The sequence below is a fragment of the Rhipicephalus sanguineus genome, chromosome 1 (genome assembly GCF_013339695.2).
Source record: "Rhipicephalus sanguineus isolate Rsan-2018 chromosome 1, BIME_Rsan_1.4, whole genome shotgun sequence".
Taxonomy (NCBI): Eukaryota; Metazoa; Arthropoda; class Arachnida; order Ixodida; family Ixodidae; genus Rhipicephalus; species Rhipicephalus sanguineus.
The window spans coordinates 170,266,748-170,283,952 of record NC_051176.1 but is presented as its reverse complement, the minus strand read 5'-3'; the positions used below and the strand labels follow the sequence as shown (position 1 = coordinate 170,283,952).

Genomic DNA, 17,205 nt, shown 5'->3' with positions numbered 1-17,205 from the left:
AACTTGGAAAGCATTATCCAGGACTCCATGATTCTGTTTATTTTTCTTATTGTAATAAACAAGACAAACACAAAGGCTTGGAAGGCTCGGGGGTAGAGATTAAAATGCTTTTCGTTCGTAAGTACTGTTTAGTCTTAGCTGACCGCGTCCGGTAATCAGAAGTCTAGTGTTTATTGGCTGGAATGTATCCTTACACACAATTCTAGTGCAAGAGCTTTTGTATATACGGGGGTTTAGATTGGACATGGTGCCATAGAGGCGTCACGCTGCTAAGCATTAGGTCGCGTTACCAAATCTCGGCATTCTGATAGCGGCGAAATTAAAAAAAAAGAAAAGAAACGCCTGCACACCGTGCGTTGAGTGCAAGTTAAAGAACACCAAGTGGTGAAAATTATTCCGAAGTTCACTACTACGGCGTGCCCTGTAATCAAATCACGGTTTTGACGCGGTAAACACTAAAATTTATTATTATTATTATTATTATTATTATTATTATTATTATTATTATTATTATTATTATTATTATTATTATTATTATTATCATCATCATCATCACGAGGGCTCAGGGTTCGTAATCATCCAAACCTCTTACGTAGTAAGGTTCGAAAAAAAAAAGCCCCGTCAAATAGCGACAGCGAGTATATTTTAAGGCGAGAGCCTTAGGTACCTAGTCACACGAGAAAATTAACCGTCAGCGTCCCGCGTCGGCGGCGTCCACATGAGTGATGCAAAAAGCAATCATCTGATGACGTCACAGAACGCAAAAATTGTGACGTCATCATGACTTCAGCTATAGCGTGACGTCACATGATGGCGTCATCTCATGACATCGTCGCTTGGTCACGGAGGCAGTGCAAAACTAGGTTGGGTGCCGTAAGCTTTCAATGCCTCCGATCGTGGAGGCATTGCAAATCCACGTTAGGTGCAGAAAGCTTTCGGAGGGATGCGGCGGAGGACCAAGTTGAGAGTTAGCGCTCGTGCCGTTGGGTCTCCCTCGTCCGTGTCTGCTAGCGCTGCGACTCCTTTTGATGCATTTAACCAACTAGCCCAAAAAAGCCACGTCGAGGATCAATGCGTAGACGGAGAAGAAGAAGACAGATTTCGCCTTCGAGTCGTCTTAGGCGAATGCATAAGGGACCCTGTGAGTTTTTATTATTAATGGCAGCCTCCCGAATAATCAGAAAACGCTCTTGTGGATGTTTTCTAGAGCGTATTTAACCCTCGTGAGTTCGTTGCCAGATTTCGCAGTTGTATCGAAATGTCCCGCTCTGAACTAGCTCAAGTGACAGACGGCGACGATACGTGTAAAACTTGACTAATACGGAGCCGTACAAGTCAAGCGCGATTCGCCGAGCACGAGATTTGTGCGCGAGATAAAAGACACAGTAATCTATGCCAGAGCAGGTGGCACTAGGTCGATTCCCCCCCTTTTTTTTCGCGATGCGCATAAATGCAAAACGCACAAAAATGCTTTTTTTTCTTACTTTTAAGACGGCGAAAAAGACACTTTTTTTTCTGGTGTCAAGAACCTCATTGAGATCACTAGAGGATGCCGCCATCCACATATAAAGCTGACAAAGAGAAATGCGTAGATTAGTATCCATACGAGGTAGCAAAACATATTCGCCGGACTAAAGAGGTTCAAACTCGCAGGGCTAAAGAGGATCGCATTAGCTACAAGCTTCCGTTCCTGCTCGGATTATAGCACAACAATCTAGCATGTCGTATAACCATGTTTGGTATTATTAGGGCGTTCGTCTTTTTCATATTTTTGAAAAAAAAAACGGCGGTTGAAGTGGCCGACAGGCCGCTCTGGACAAGCGTGATCCAGACGGTATTTCTGATTTCCATTTAGTACAGTTTATTAACAAGAACAAAATTACGAAAGGGTACATATATTTAGTTGACATTCACTCAGCTGCCGTTATGATGGATCGATCAGATGGTACAATAATGGGACGACAAAGACATTCATCTCTCGACGTCGGCAGTAGCGCACGCTCTTCGTAATTTTCTTGAGCTTTCCTCATTGCACGGTGCAGCAGTATCAGTGACATATCATCGCCAACATGCGCTTACCCAGTACTGAGGACCCTTACTCTCCTTTGAAGAAAGCACGTCGTGCTTAGGTGGCGCATCGCAATAGCGTTTTTTCTATAAGCCTAACCGCCATAATTAACGCACCCCAGGATTCTATCATCAAAATGTGTTTTTTTTTCCCGCGTAAGATCGCACCGCAATCTTACCGTCGCGGCGATGGAAGTTATTGCCGTTATGACGCCACATGTTGATTGCTTTGCGATGCAGCCACTGCGCAAAACAGCGCGGTGGCCCCTTGCTTTGTACCGTTTTACTGAGAATGCGACATACAAACTACACGCCTCCTGCCGTTGAAGGCTATTGAGTTTGCGCGCGAGCGCGTCACTATCCCGCATCCTTTCTCTAACGGTGACCTTAGACGCACCGCAACTCAAGACACTCAAGAACTCATTAACTGTCGAACCATTCTGTCGACTACTGCGCAGTGTCATTACTTGGGCGTTTGTAAGTCTATTCTGGTCCAACCACTGCCACATATATTAAGGTAACCTCAGCAAGCGCCTCCAAATTGCTAGGAATTTTGAGGCGTGACTTAAGAACTTCACCATTACACGCTCGCAGATTGTCGCATAAAACCCTATAGTTCGCCCTCAGGCTGAATACGCCCATTCGGTCTGGTCTTCTCGTCAAAAACAAAAAAGAAAAAGAGAAAAAATAGGTTTTTCATTTATTTGTTAGAAAGAATCCAAAGTAGTTCAAGTAGTTTTATTTCAAATAACTACGTAATCAATATAGCATATAACGAAACAAACAGGAAGTTTGGCTGCAACCATTTCATGTCCATCGTGACGTTGCCTTGATATAATCATCCTCATCATCATCAGCCTGACTACGCCCTATGCAGGGCAAACGCAGGCAAAGAGCTCTTCCATGTTGCGCCAATAAACACGGTTCCGTGCTTGCTGCGGCTATCTGCCCACTTAACCTTCTGCCTCCCCCTGGCGCGCTTGCCTTCTCTTGAAATGCAGTCCTTTACCCTTGCTCTTACTCTAGAATGAGTAGCGGTTATCTTGCCTTCTCGCCACATGCCTTGCCCATATTCATTTCTTCTTCTTCATTTCGACTAAGATGTCTTTATCAAGAAGAAGAAATGGGCATAAGCAGGGATGGCGTAGAGTATCCGCCTCGCGTGCAAGAGGGCCGTGGTTCGAATCCTGCTGCCGCACAATTCCCCACCGGATTAAAAATAATCCACGTGTTGATGGAATTGCATAAAGATGCCTGGGGTGCGGCCTCATACCGGTGACTAGAGCAGGTAGTACTCTCTCACGAGACAAAGATTGGCCACCCCGGTGCAGTACTTGACCATTACCTCCTATGTGAATACAATAATTAGTCTTGATATCACTATTTTATAAAATCGTTAATTTCACTCCATAGGCCGCGGCAGGTTTGAAGAAACCGTGCTTCCCCACGCGCGGACTACATAATCACTCTACCTATGGCCGCATTTACGGCACAACAAATGCATTTAATAACTCTGAGCTGCCACGCGCCGTACGTCTATGGAATAATTTCCCGGATCAGATTGCTTCCCAGACTAGCTGCAATAGCTTCCACCATATCCTAACTAGTATTTTGCAAACCTGAACGAGTAGTTATCGTGCCTGCTTAGTGACGGTGTATTGGTATTTTCGATATAACATATTTGTTTTATATAACTTTACGTTGCTGTATTGTTACATCATATAAATTCATTATATTCTACTGGTCTAGTTTTTTGTACTGCTACTCGACATTCTTTAGAATAGAATTTTTTATTGTCTTCCAAGCAAAAGCTGGTATTAATGTTACATAAAGTAGTTTATTGCTATGGATATGTTTATCTCTTTTTTTTTGCACTACGTCCTTATACAATGTACTACTGCTCAACTGTTCCGCTTTTTATTCTTTTCCCAGCGAAATGCTGGTGTGTATTGATGTTATATAACGTTGCTTATGTGCAATTTATATATTTTCTTTTCTTGCATTATCCCTCACATAATGCCTCCCCTAAGACCTGTGCGATCCCTTTCAATGAATAAATAAATAAGTGTAAACAGCTTACACCAAGTCGCGGAAGGCTGGGTCACAGCGGAGCTGGTGATCTGCTAGCTAGTCCCGGCATGGCTATGTTGATGCTAGGTTTTGCTAAGTATTGCTAGGTGATGCTACGTATTGCCAAGGATTGCTAGGTTTCGCTTTTTCCCAGGTACCATGAAGACCAACCGGCTCTTGTGTCGTTCGCAGCTGTTTCAGGGAGCCCGTAGTAGCTATTGGCCTGGTGTGCGACCGATGGCGGCGCGGCGAATGGCGCCTCTATGACGTCCGAGCGGGGATTCGCGCGGTTTCGTCTGCTACGTATAGGCCCAGCGCCGTGTTGAAACCACCATTGTTGTAAATCTCAACAAAAAAGCACTTCATTTGGTTATCTTGCGTATGGTGGCTACTGACGCTGTTCGAACAACCGTTGGTTAGCTTTTAACGTTCATTTAGAACTACAGCTCTTTCTTTCGTAGAACTGCGGCCACTTGTCTCCGCGGCGAGTACTGCGCAATGGTGAAGTACTGCTCTGTGCCTCAGTGTACTTCGTCCGCTCGTGAAAAAGGCGTTAGCCTTCACAACTATCCTAAGGACCCAAAGCTGAAGAAGGAGTGGATAGTCAAGCTCAGAATGGGACAGCGCGCCACGCCTTCATCGACCGTGTGCAGCAAGCACTTCGCGGACAGGACTTCTGCTACCAGGGGCGTAGCCAGGGGGGGTTGGGGGGGAGGGGTCAAACCCCCTTCGAAATTTTTCAATTTTTCTTGCGCATATATACATGCACACATACAAACGCACGCACGAACATACATAAAGTATGGTAGAACCCCCCCCCCCCCCCGAAAAAAATTTCTGGCTACGCCCCTGTCTGCTACCCACCGTACGCGCCACTTTTAGGTAGGCTTGACCGTGTTTAAGCGCCTCGCCAATACTTAAGGCGCTTATTGCGCGCAGGCTATAAGCATAGGCGACTTACACCAGGTGCGGTGCCGTCCCACAACCTGCCGCGAAGGCCCCTATAGACAAGAAGCGGACGGCGCGGCCTCCGAATCGCCTCGCAGGTAAGCGCGCCTCGTGAGCTCAGCTGAGCGGCGCAGGATATCTGAGACTACGGCTGCATTTGGATGGTGTACATACGTGTTTTACTTATGAAGGCAAGCGCGCGCCTAGCGGACTGCTTACCATAAAGTCATAAACGAAACCTGTTGCCGCTGTTTAGTGCACATTCTCTAAAAGTTTTCACCTGAGGCAGCGCAGGCATTTTTTTAAAAGCGGAGCTCTTTAAGCGTTTCGTTAGGCTGCGTGGCGTGAAACTCGACCGAGCTTGCCTTTGCCACGCTCATCTCTGTGGCCCTGTGCATGTTATAATCAGCGATTAACTATTTGTTATACTCTAATACCCATGCGACAGTCCTGTGTGGTATTAATATGTACTACGTAATATCGTTGTCACTGAACCAACGTTACGAGACAAACGTGCGATCATGGGCATCGGCAGGGGGGTGTGCAACAAGGCGGCACTTGCGCACTTGTTTGCAGGACGAGAGCTCCGACAGTGATGCGATCTCCGTTGACGGCTTCGACCGCGCATTCAACAACAAACTCGCGTCGTACACCGCCTCGCCCTCGATGAGGCACCGCGACCTTTCACAAGCTTTATCTACATACTTGTAGATGCTGGAGAACGGCACGCTTACTGAAATATCGGAAGAATATCGGAAGAAACACCCAAACTAACGAGTATCGTACGGCCGAAACAAGATAACGAGCGAGAACACTCACACATAATTTCACTTTTTTACCAGCAATGCGGTCGGTGGCATCGTCGCACTCGTCGGCCATCCGGGGGATTTCTTGGCCCTGTCGATTGGGCCGCAACTAAAGCAAGTTCAAGATTACACTCGAAAACATTTATTGCAGGCGTTAGTTGACCGTCGCGAGGCTGTTCGTTCGACAAAGTTCTCACCTGAAGCAGACGATCAGCATACAGGAGCAGCGGCTGCTGCAGCGCGGTTGGGAGCGGAGTTCCCGCTCTGACGTGACACGTGAGAGGGCGCCACTCCAAGATCTCGAGGCCAATAGGACTGGCTGGTGGAAGCCGGGACTCGCTAAGGGATCACCATCTCCGCTGTGACCCAACCTTGCGCGACTTAGCAAGCTGTCTACATTTTACAGCAGTGCTGTTATGGGTGGACAACACGCTATCGAGGTTTACCGTGTGTCGTATATAGAAAATTATCGTCATCACGAACCGACAGGCGCTCAATGACCGCCCAAGCATTCTGTGCAGGTGGCTAACATGAGAAGCTGAAACGTGCCCACCAGCTCTGCTGGGACCCAGCCTTGCGCGAATAAGTGCAAGCTGCACGCAATTTTTCCCCCTTTTTTCCTGCTCTCTATTTTTTTCCTCTCTTCTCCCTGTTTTTTTCTGTCTGTTTGTCTCTGTTAATTTCTATTTGTTTATTTCTCTCTCTATTTCTTTCTCTTTCTCCCTCTTTCGATCCTTATTTCTATTTCTTCCCTTTTTTTCTTTTTTTGTCTATTTTCACTTCCTCTTTCTCTTTATCTCTTTCTTTGATTCGCTTTCTTTCTCTTTCTGTCTTTCAACCCTTTCCCACCCCCTTGCTACACTATACTATGCAAGACTATGCTATGCTCTGCTAGCGTGCCTGGATAGCCGAGTGGTTACGACGCTCGCCTTGGGATCGTGGGTACGCGGGATCGAATCCCACCATGCCAAGAAATTTTTCTCGCGAAGAATTTCTCCCTTTCTCTTTGTTTTCATCTCTTTCATTCTCTCTCTCTCTGTACTCGTTCTCTCACCCATCAGACGTATTGCATCCCGCGCCGGACAAATCGGCGCACGTGTTCTGGGAGCGAAGCAGAAGACGAAGAAGAGGACGAAGAGAGCGCGTGCCGGTTCATGATGACGATAGTCTTCGGTCGACGACTAACGACATCACGAAAGCTTAACAGCTCCGCCGTAATACCTGACCACACAGTTTCAATCGATACACAATCTGGCACTGTTAAGACAAAGATATAAATGTGCACAAATATCACCTGAAGTCACGGAAAGACTGATGCCTTCAGATCAGTACACAAACGGGGCGGTTATCTGCGGCCCGTACTCACGGAAAGCTCGCACGCTACGATTGTTTGGTAATAAAGTTGTTTACTACTACTACGATTGTTTGGATAAACGAATTCCAGGCAATTCCGGTGGTGGAAATTACTAAAGAAAAAGGGCGGCAAATATCCCTTACGAAAGAAGACATTTGTGAATCCATTCCATGACACTCGATAGGCGTAAATAAAGCCGATAAAATGCACGCCAGCGCTTATGGACCCTCAGTTTCCTACAATGAAGGCTGAGCGAGGAAGTAGCTCCCTGAGTTTTTGTCGCGATTCGTGCTCGTTTCAAAATTTATAACGTCGTCACTTGAAAGCATTAATTGTGGTATTTGAACAGAAAATTACCGAATGGCAAGGCAGGTCGGCCGTACGACTGCACCTGTTTTATGACTATACGGCCATTCATCCTCATTGTCATTTCGTTGTTTACACACAACGACAACATTACAATTATGAATAACGCAAACAAAGACCGCGACAATAAGTTGCCACTTTTAGTGTAGCTATCGCAAGTATCACGAAATAAACAAAAAAAGAGTCAAGCCCGCACGTGAAATACTGACATTGCGACCGACGCGTTTTAACGTATGAAAAGAAACGTAGAAAAGGAGAAAGAAAAAGCAGGAAGAAAAGAAGCGCAGAAATTTTTCGAGCGGCATAAAAATAAACAAAGAATGCATATTTTCAAAACACACACACACACACACACACACACACACACACACACACACACACACACACACACACACACACACACACACACACACACACACACACACACACACACACACACACACACACACACACACGAAAACGCTAAACGCTGTTACGTATACAAGCTTGCGGGTAAAAAAAAAAGAAATCCCTGCTGTCACTCAATGAAAATTATGGCGCATAATTTTTTCAGGCCTTTGCTGTTTCAGGCCTCTGCTGATAAATCTGTGCTGTTTCTGTACAGATTTATGACAGTCTGTTTGATGTAGTAACGCAAATGATCGAAGGTCAGGTGTAAAACGTTGAGGCCACAATTAGCACATTGACATCCGAGTGGGAAGTGTGAGCGCAGTCGTTTCAGCGCGAAACAAGACGACCATGGGTCGGTGGTGAGGGTGGAGTGAAAAAGAGAGAGCGCGGCCAAACTTCGCCGGCCGTCGCCTGAGTGAGAACTAGCCGGAGGAAAAAAAGAAAATGTAAAAGCGGGGGGGGGGGGGGGGCGAGCTGTTCAACCGGCGTGAGAGATCCAGCCGGCCGCCTACACTTCGCTTCGCCGCGCGATTGGCTGAGCGCGACGCGTGACGTCATCCGGGGTGGCGTCGCGCACTCTTTTAACTAGGGCCCGAGCCCGGACGCCGCGCGGCCACTGACGCAGGCAAGGGCCACGAACTGGCACGGCCACAGAAGACAGCAGGCCCTAGGGACTGAACCCCGCGCACTTCGCCGCCAGCAACAAGTTCGCGCGCCCTGCGTACTCGCTCTCCGCTCAGCTGCCTCGGACATCGACGCATCTCGTCGGGTGAGTTTGGCCGCGTGTGTCCCGTTCTGATCAATGGTTGGGATATTTTGTGCACCACCGGGCACTTAGAATACGACACGAGAGAAATACCCCGCTCCGACACCCTTATTTTCGGGCGCCGTTTCTTTTTTTCCTCACTTCTTCATTGTTCGAGGGCTTGCGTGCGACCACTATCGCGCGCGTTATGACCCATTAAGAGATTTAATGCGAGGAATCCCCGTCGAATGTTGAGGCAATGTCGAAACTACGCGCCATTTATCGCCATAAGGTTATGCCAACGTAACTTGGTAGTTTCGACGAGCCCTAAAAAAAAAATGTCTAATCTAGGACAAGGCAACTGTGCAGTCTAGTGAGCCGATTGTGCGAACTGGGAACATTAATTCTGCAGAGAAATAGACCCTGAAAGACAGCGAAAACGTTACAGCCGAGCCAACAGTCATCGCTAAATGCGGATTTTTATTGCATGTTCTTCAAAGACATGTTTTATTTAACCAATAGCGATATTTATGGCGTTTTTCATTTCGTGGCGCGTAAAGTTATAAAATCAGGCGCAAGTTACCAGTTTCAAAGACTGGTAGCTTCCGCCTTTCACATAGTGACACTTTTGTACTTTTCTTGAAGCTTTTGTGCTGGATTTTCTCTTTACGCGTTCTCTATAGGGCAAGTATACGCAAGTGGGATCGCACTGTCGACGATGTCAAACTTGATTTTCATATTCATAATGAATTCAACGCTTTCGATTAACAGAATAAAAGGGCGGTTATTGTTCATAGCAGTCGTGCACACTTCACGAAAGTGATTGTTCATGAAAAATCATCTAAAAATGAATACAGCCTCCTCTGGGTTTGAACACCGGCCGGATTTATGTATCGGCAAATATTTGCTGCTTTAGGCTAATCATAAACTCACGAAAGGGTTGTCCGGCTATTATCTGTCGCGAGAAGCGCTACAATAGCCCTAACCGCAATGCTTGTTGAGAGTTAGCACCTGACCACCTCACCAATTTCAGAGTGTCATCTCAGCTTCGCGGCGGCGGTAATAAGGAGCTCAAAGGGCGTTTTAACACCGTCTTAGGATTGAGTACCAAAGACGCAACGACCGGACCAGGTAACGTGATTAATGCTGTGGCACGCTAAGCCTTATTCTTGCACACCGGCTAGAGGACTGACATACGATGGGGTCGACCAGCTGCATTTACGACTCCGTTGGCCGCAGCCTTCCATTCAGCTACACAGTACTGTCACAGAGAGGTTTTTCTCGGTCTCTATTCACGCTGCCAACTGAAAAAAAGTGCATGCGGCGGACAACTCGCTACAGAAAAGGCTGCATATGTTCATGGCCTGCAATCGCGATTTGGTATAGCCGCCACGTCTAAGTGCACTCACGTCTGCCTTCTCACTTAACGAGTCGGCGCTTCATTGATAAGCTAGCACACAAGCAAATCAGGGCAAGTCCCCGCTAGCGTCCAGGTGACTTCAAGTGGACAAAAATTCCTGCAAAAGTTCCTGCCATACAGAAACAAGCTCTACGCGGGTTCGCCTCTGCTATCGAGCACGTTCTTCCGTTCGACGCCTTTCTCGCAGTCTCGTCGACCCGTTTCCACAACGAAATACTTGCAATCCCCTTCTCACAATTTTAAGGTGGTAATGTGACCTTAGACACGAGAAAAGTAGCTGAAAACATGGAAGACGAAACAAAAGTGGCGTGCGCATCTGTTCGCGGGAAGTCGTTTGTAAGGTAAGTGACCAGGCGTTCCAACGTCCTAGCAACGCGACATATTTGGGAGCAGTTCGACACAATTATCGGTGTCGCAGTCACATCAACATGACTCTTACTATTAGCCCGATGCCGTCTCAACAAAGTAAAAGAACGTTGCCTGAAAGAGTGATCGCAAAGAAAGATACCGAGGAGGACAGAGAGAAAGTTAATCATCAGTGCTCGCTGATTTATTTGGCGCTTGGAACTTCTATTGCTTGTATTACGACAGCTTCTCAAATACAAGTTGTTTTGTGAGTGTTAACGAAAGAAGGGGAATGGATGAAAGGCTCGTTTTCTTCGTTAGACACAATCTAATGAAAACCACTAAACTATGAAGCCAAGCAAGGTATAGGGGGCCATTATTTGTAGTCTTTTAACTGCAGTGTATAGTGATTATGATATAAATGTAAAAAAATAATTAAGTGGACGAAAAAACAGCCTACCGCTGGTAGGGTCCGAACCAATAACCTTCGGATACCGCATCCGACGCTCTACCAATGTATCTTTTAAAAGAACTTGTTTAAATTTACGTATGGATGTCGCAAGATGTGTTATTTTTGTGATAGCTTGCTTAGATGCAGGTCTCCTTGTACAAATACAATGCTGCTGAGAACACGAAAGTGTAGCTCTTTTTAAATCCTACACTAATCCAAAACGCACTAGGATTATTTATATTTACGTTATAACAAGCTGGCAGTGCTGTTTATAGAGTTGATTTTGTTTTCTAGATTTACTTTGCCTTTATTTATTTTGTCCTTCAAGCGCCGTGGCATAAAAAGAAACAATAACACTGGTGTATTACGTTAGGCATTATGGTACAAGAATACATACAAACATGCAAGAACCGCGACATGAATAGCTTGCGTATCACGAGGAAGCTTTTTAGTCTGGTGTGCAGAAAGAAACTAACATGCATCGTCCACAAGGATAAAAAGCCGCTCTAGCTATTCAAGACCAATATGAGTCCTTTTATTCCTAGAATTCCATGAATCCGCATGAGTTCGAGAATTGTGCGGGGAGATCCAAGGTTAGAAGAAATAATTAGAATTCGCCAACGTTTAAAAATGAACAACAGGGACGCTCTGCGCGGGGTCAAGTCGATGTAAAGTCACAATAGACAGACTGAAGATACTGATTGCGCTAGCATATTTCAGGGGAGACACTGAGACGGGCTATTATTCCGCGACTAATGAGGGAAGCAATGTCATATATTCCTGTGGGCCCTGCAATGATTCGTTACGGTAATTTATAGCATGAAAGAAATGATCAAGGTCAATTTTTCAGATTACTTGGGTCTCGTACCGTTGGAGCATATTTCTAATGATACGCCTCGTGTACGACCCCCCACGTACATGTAGTATTAATCGAATAGTACAAGTTCAAAATGTGGATGCAACCAGAGACGTTATGCATATTTATTTCTGTTACTGTAGATAAAGCCTTGCTGCTCTCGCGTTCGATGTCGTGCATTTATATTGAAACACACATGTACTAGAAAACCTGTTCAACCAGTTCAAGGCATTCATATGTAGTCTTGCAAGATGTTTTGAAATGCTATCTGACGTTCCGTAATAAATCTGCATCACGGCATCAAAGGAGCAACTCCTGCATAATTGAAGAAATCCAATATGTTACGGTAAATCAACCTCCTCTGTGACGTGTTTGCGTGCAGTGACGTAGTATGGGTACCGCAAAAGAAAGAACCTGAACAAGCCAGTGCTACTGGCACAAACCCTAAAGTTGTTTCGTAAAGATGAGCCGATCCTTCATCTAGGGCTGACTCTTTCACCATCAGAAGTAAGGTGGCAAATTGGGCTAGTTGGAACGTACTCGCCATGTTCAGCGCAAAAAAAGGAACACGAAAACACAAGGAAGTGCACGACACCATCGACGTAGAGATATGCGTCCTACGAACAGACATACGTGCGCTTCAGTATTTGCAGTTTCCAAACACAGGACAGTGTTCCAAGTTCAAATGCCGAGGGTGGATTATGAAGAATGACTGACGACCGTCATAGAAAACCACGGCGACGACTGCGATTTATAGTGCCGCTCGCAAGCAAGAACTGCGTGTAAAACCGCATGCCGCTCAATTGTGGTGAAGATACTTGTAGCCGTGTAATACAGACCTGATTGACGAAACAGCCAGGTGAATTGAGGTAAAGATCCTACTCCGTTTTTCTTTTTTTTCTATTCTTTTACCTACTTATCCAGTGGTTCGAGAAGCGCTTATCATTTTGTCAGTATCGACTGGTCGTGAGTGGTGGATGACCAGAAAAGGACATAGTAGAGAAAAAGAAATCGTTATGTTGTAGATTCGTGAAGCTTATATAGCGCTAACGTCCGGACCATCACAAAACAATAGGCAGTTCGTAAGCTGACGGGCAGCGACACTTGTCTATAGTAGGTATCGTGAACTGTGCTCGCGTTCGCAAATATTCTCTCACATAAGTGCCGTCTCAGATTGTCCGTAGCCACACTGATCGTTCCATTGTCTCGACAGTCGGCATCGGGAGGGACCGGTGCAAGAACGCCACACTGTGGTCAATCGATCATTACTTACTACGATCATTGGATGGCTCAAAGCTTTCCTCTCTGAAGCGTTCTTCGCCACTAGTAGGTAATGTCCAAAACGGCGACTGGTTGGTATAGAACGACAAACAGTGACACTTGCAAGTGCACTTGATTCTATGATGCACTTGCAAATGCATATGATATTTCGTGTTTATATTGCCATCTCTTCCGTTATCAGCTATACGGTGTCATACTGTACAGGAGAGCAGAGGCCATCATCAGGCTTTTCGGCCTATAGCCCCTGGCTTCCTCCTTTGTAAAAAAAGTAAATCAACTTCGCTTCAAAGTTGAGCCAGTTAGTATATCCTCTTACGATCGTAACGTTTTCTTGCTGGTAGATGGTTTGACAAACTGTTTACAGGGTAAAAACTTTCTTTTTTTGTACGTGTGGTACACGCTACCGTAGCGTTCCAGCGCGGCCATGAATGAGCATATCATCGCCCCGTAGCTTAACGTAATGTCAAATAAAGAGCAATGATACAACACAGAAATACTTAAAATCCTTGAAAAACATGGAATTACTTAGAAAGACTTGCAAAAAAAAAAAGAACGTAGCAAGCCAATAGCCTGACGAAGTGGGGTATCAGCTTCGCGGTTTCGACGGCTTTCACTGAGTGGCACTGGCAGCGTTGTTTAATTTTATATATTTCACACGTGCTACATTCTCGCGTTTTTTAATGTGCACGCAGAAGGCATGTAAAGTGATAATACGGGATGACAAAGGGTTCACAATAAGTTCCCCCGCATAGGCATGACTGTGATAACCGCAATCTTAGCAGTTTAAACGAGGCCAAAGGGAAAGATAGAACTAAACACGCTATTTAGCGACTTGTGGAAATTCAGTATCAAAATGCGCATGTGTACTGAGGAAGGGGGCACCGTTGGGTAGAACGAAAGGCTGATGTAGTAAAAAATGGGAAGACGCTTGAGCTTCGCTTTCAAGAGGAGAGCACGATTGCGTAATCGGTCCGTGCTCGTATCGCCTTCCCAATCGCTAGCGTCACTTTGCTTCTCGGTGGACAGCTAAACGACGCCGCCAAAGGGCAGACGCCCTCCGGCTCCTATACCCATGCATGCGGCGCGACGAAACATGGAAAGCACGCCCGTGGGCCCTGTGCGCCATCTCGCGAGTGATAGTCAAGCCTCTGCCACGCTGAAGAACCTCCGAGAATGCGTACCTCCAACGGTAAATGGTGTATATAAATAGCTCGCCGGTAGCGTGCTAGAAGATGTATGCGTGGTGGCCGAGCGTCTAAACGCATCGCGCCACGGAAGGAGGGGTCGCAGGTTCGAATCCCCGGTCCCACTCAAACCGAAGTTTTTCATTATTTCTTTATTTGCATCTACCTCGAATGTTCGCTGACGGACAACGCTGATTTTTCGCTCACAACGAACGACACCGACACCACAATGTCTGCGAAACGAGCTCTTATTCGCTATCGCGTTGAAACAATTTGCACTTACGACGCACGCGACAAAGGCAAAGAAGGATGGCGCCACCGCTCCTTATTCTTCCTTTGCCTTCCATCGTGGCACAAAAGCTACACATAAAATGTCGGCTTATACCTTTGACACGCTATGTACACAATTGTGTACACCACTTGTTCTTGCCATTTGTACCGAGTAGGGGCTAAGAGAGAGCGAGATACATTGAGCTTGAAATGAACCTCCTGCATAATACATTTGTCTTCATTTAACTTCATTTAGCAGTTTACTGTTATATATGATCAGTTTGCTGAAGGCACTACACTGTTCGACGAGTCGTTTGACGTGGCCCTGCCCGCGAACCACGTCAAAATTATAATTTTTGTTTGCTCCAAATGGACATGCCCGAAAACGAATTCACACTATATTTGTGGCGTATAAGATTTCATTCTATTAATGGAAAAACGGGGCACGAATGGCTTCACAATAAATAGATATTTAAACACAATTGAATGAGAATTAATTGCTATGACACACATAAATTAACGCATTATGACATTACTTTTGTTGCATTAGAATATCGAGTGCCTTGAAATAACGTTGTATCGATTTGAAGCATTTACAGACAGTTCTTCATGGGTGGCGTCTGAAAGGGTTATAGGTATGTCTAAAGCATATTAACGTGTTAATTGCGCGCGAAATTCAGTGGCTTATTTGACAATTTTAAAATTCTTACACTGCGACTAACGTCTGCATGGGCGGCAATAAGGTAGCAAACGTACGAAGCATGGCTGAGTGGTCATTTTATAACTGTTCGGTAAGCACGATTCTTAAAAGTCACACAAGAGAAAGCGGACGATTTGGAAACCGAACTTATTACGATTCGAAAAGCGAACAGCTCGCTTGATTTCGCGTGGTTGTTCAGAATGGCGAAATGGCAAAAGCGGCATTTTCGCCAGTCACGCGAGGGCATGCAAGGTTCGCGTTTCTAATTGCTATAAGGTTAACGACATAATAATTTCTGGGGTTTTACGTGCAAGAACCACGATATGATTATGACGCACACCGCAGTGAAGGGCTCCGGGAAGTTTTTACCACCTGGTGTTCTTTAACGTGGGATGACATCGCACAGTGCACAGGCATCTAGCGTTTCGCCTCCATCGAAATGCGATCGCCACGGCCGGGATCGAACTCGCGTCTTTCGGATACGCGGAAGAGAACCGTAGCCACACCACCGCGGCGAGTTTTTATAAGATCGCAGGTGCTGCCGGTCTCATTTCCGGCAGTGTTTTGGTTTGCAGCATATTTCTCGCGGCGGTTTTCAAGGCGGCGCCACCACACCCGAAAAAGTTAACAGCCGATTCGGCACCACAGGACAACTCCCAGTGCGGAGAGGCCAAAGCGGGTCAAAACACCACCCCACGCTTAAGTCGCGGGAAAGCGGGACTACAGCGCTAAAAATCGGAATGTGCTCGCCTAAACTGAGATATCTGGTCACCTTGCATAGGGGCGCAGTCTGAACATGAAATGTCGCCGAAAAGCACACCCCACCTCCCCTGCTTGACATTGATGTTTTATTGCCAATATTAGCGCACACTTACTTAGAGCACATATAAGAAAGACGCTGTCGTGTTGTCTTCCTTTCAAACCAAATCCGCGCTCCCCTATGCAAGATGTCGAACCAACTAGCCCAACAACTGACCATTCTGGTCACCTTATCTATGCCCTGTATGCCAACTTTCAAGCTCGCACACTGGCTTTTTAATTATTCTCTGTATTCTCCGCGCAGTCTGAACATGAAATGTCGCCGAAAAGCACACCCCACCTCCCCTGCTTGACATTGATGTTTTATTGCCAATATTAGCGCACACTTACTTAGAGCACATATAAGAGAGAAAAAAGAAAAGTTAGTTCAACTGCTTGGCTGTATTCGTCAGCATAAAATTGAAAAGGTTTACATGAGCACTGTTTTGAGCTTGTTGGTGCATAGCGTAGGAGGTAAGGACACTTTGTTGTGTCTTCTCTTGTTCGTTGTGTTCTTCGTTAAGCTTCCCTCAGAAGCTGGAAAAGTTTGCGTAGTTGCAGGCCGCCGTATTATTTCGGATCCAGTATAATGATAATGCCAATGTATAAATGGTCGCAGATCTTGCATAGTAGACGGCCGGCTATATTGTGCCCTATTAAGGTGGCTATTGACGCAAGGAGGTTACGTTCCAAATTTGCAAAAGCTCTTCATTTGCAAGATGTTTGTCATTGGCCGGCCGTCTTCGCTAATAGCACGGTTAATGTGAACATTGGCTAGCATCTGTTTTTGCATATTGTACTGGCTTAAGAACTTCGTGAATACTGGCCTAGAACTTCAACTGGCTGGCAATTGATAAGACGCCCTTATTAGTCTGAGGTCCCAATGTCAACACTGCCTTTAGAGTCTTTCTCAGCCCGTTAACGCCATCTTAATAAACGACCTTGTACGCCAACAATAACTATGCATGCCTATAAGCCAGGTAGGCTTTGAAGCTTGCTCATATCCAATACCCTTTGCTCGCTCAGACGTAATCGTTGCGAAGAGACGAGCACGGGCAACAGGCTATACACGTATTATGCGTGGTTTAAAAAAAGACAAATGGGACCAGAAAGCTGCGTTGATTAAGCAAAGTATTTGTTGTACTTGTTCGGCG

The 17,205-nt window shown here is 45.8% G+C and overlaps 1 protein-coding gene across 3 annotated transcripts in view; it reads left to right on the top strand.

Moving 5' to 3' along the window:
• The window catches only part of LOC125759286 (uncharacterized), a 173,123-nt gene that overhangs the window by 62,240 nt on the left and 93,678 nt on the right, over window positions 1-17,205 (top strand). For 2 of the 3 annotated variants that reach the window (XR_007416863.1, XR_007416864.1), the window contains exon 1: window positions 8,382-8,770. The exons of the other annotated variant lie outside the window; for it this stretch is intronic. The gene's annotated coding sequence lies outside the window, so the exon portion shown is untranslated. Of the gene's footprint in view, window positions 1-8,381; window positions 8,771-17,205 lie in introns of those variants that run through there. 3 annotated transcript variants of the gene reach the window in all.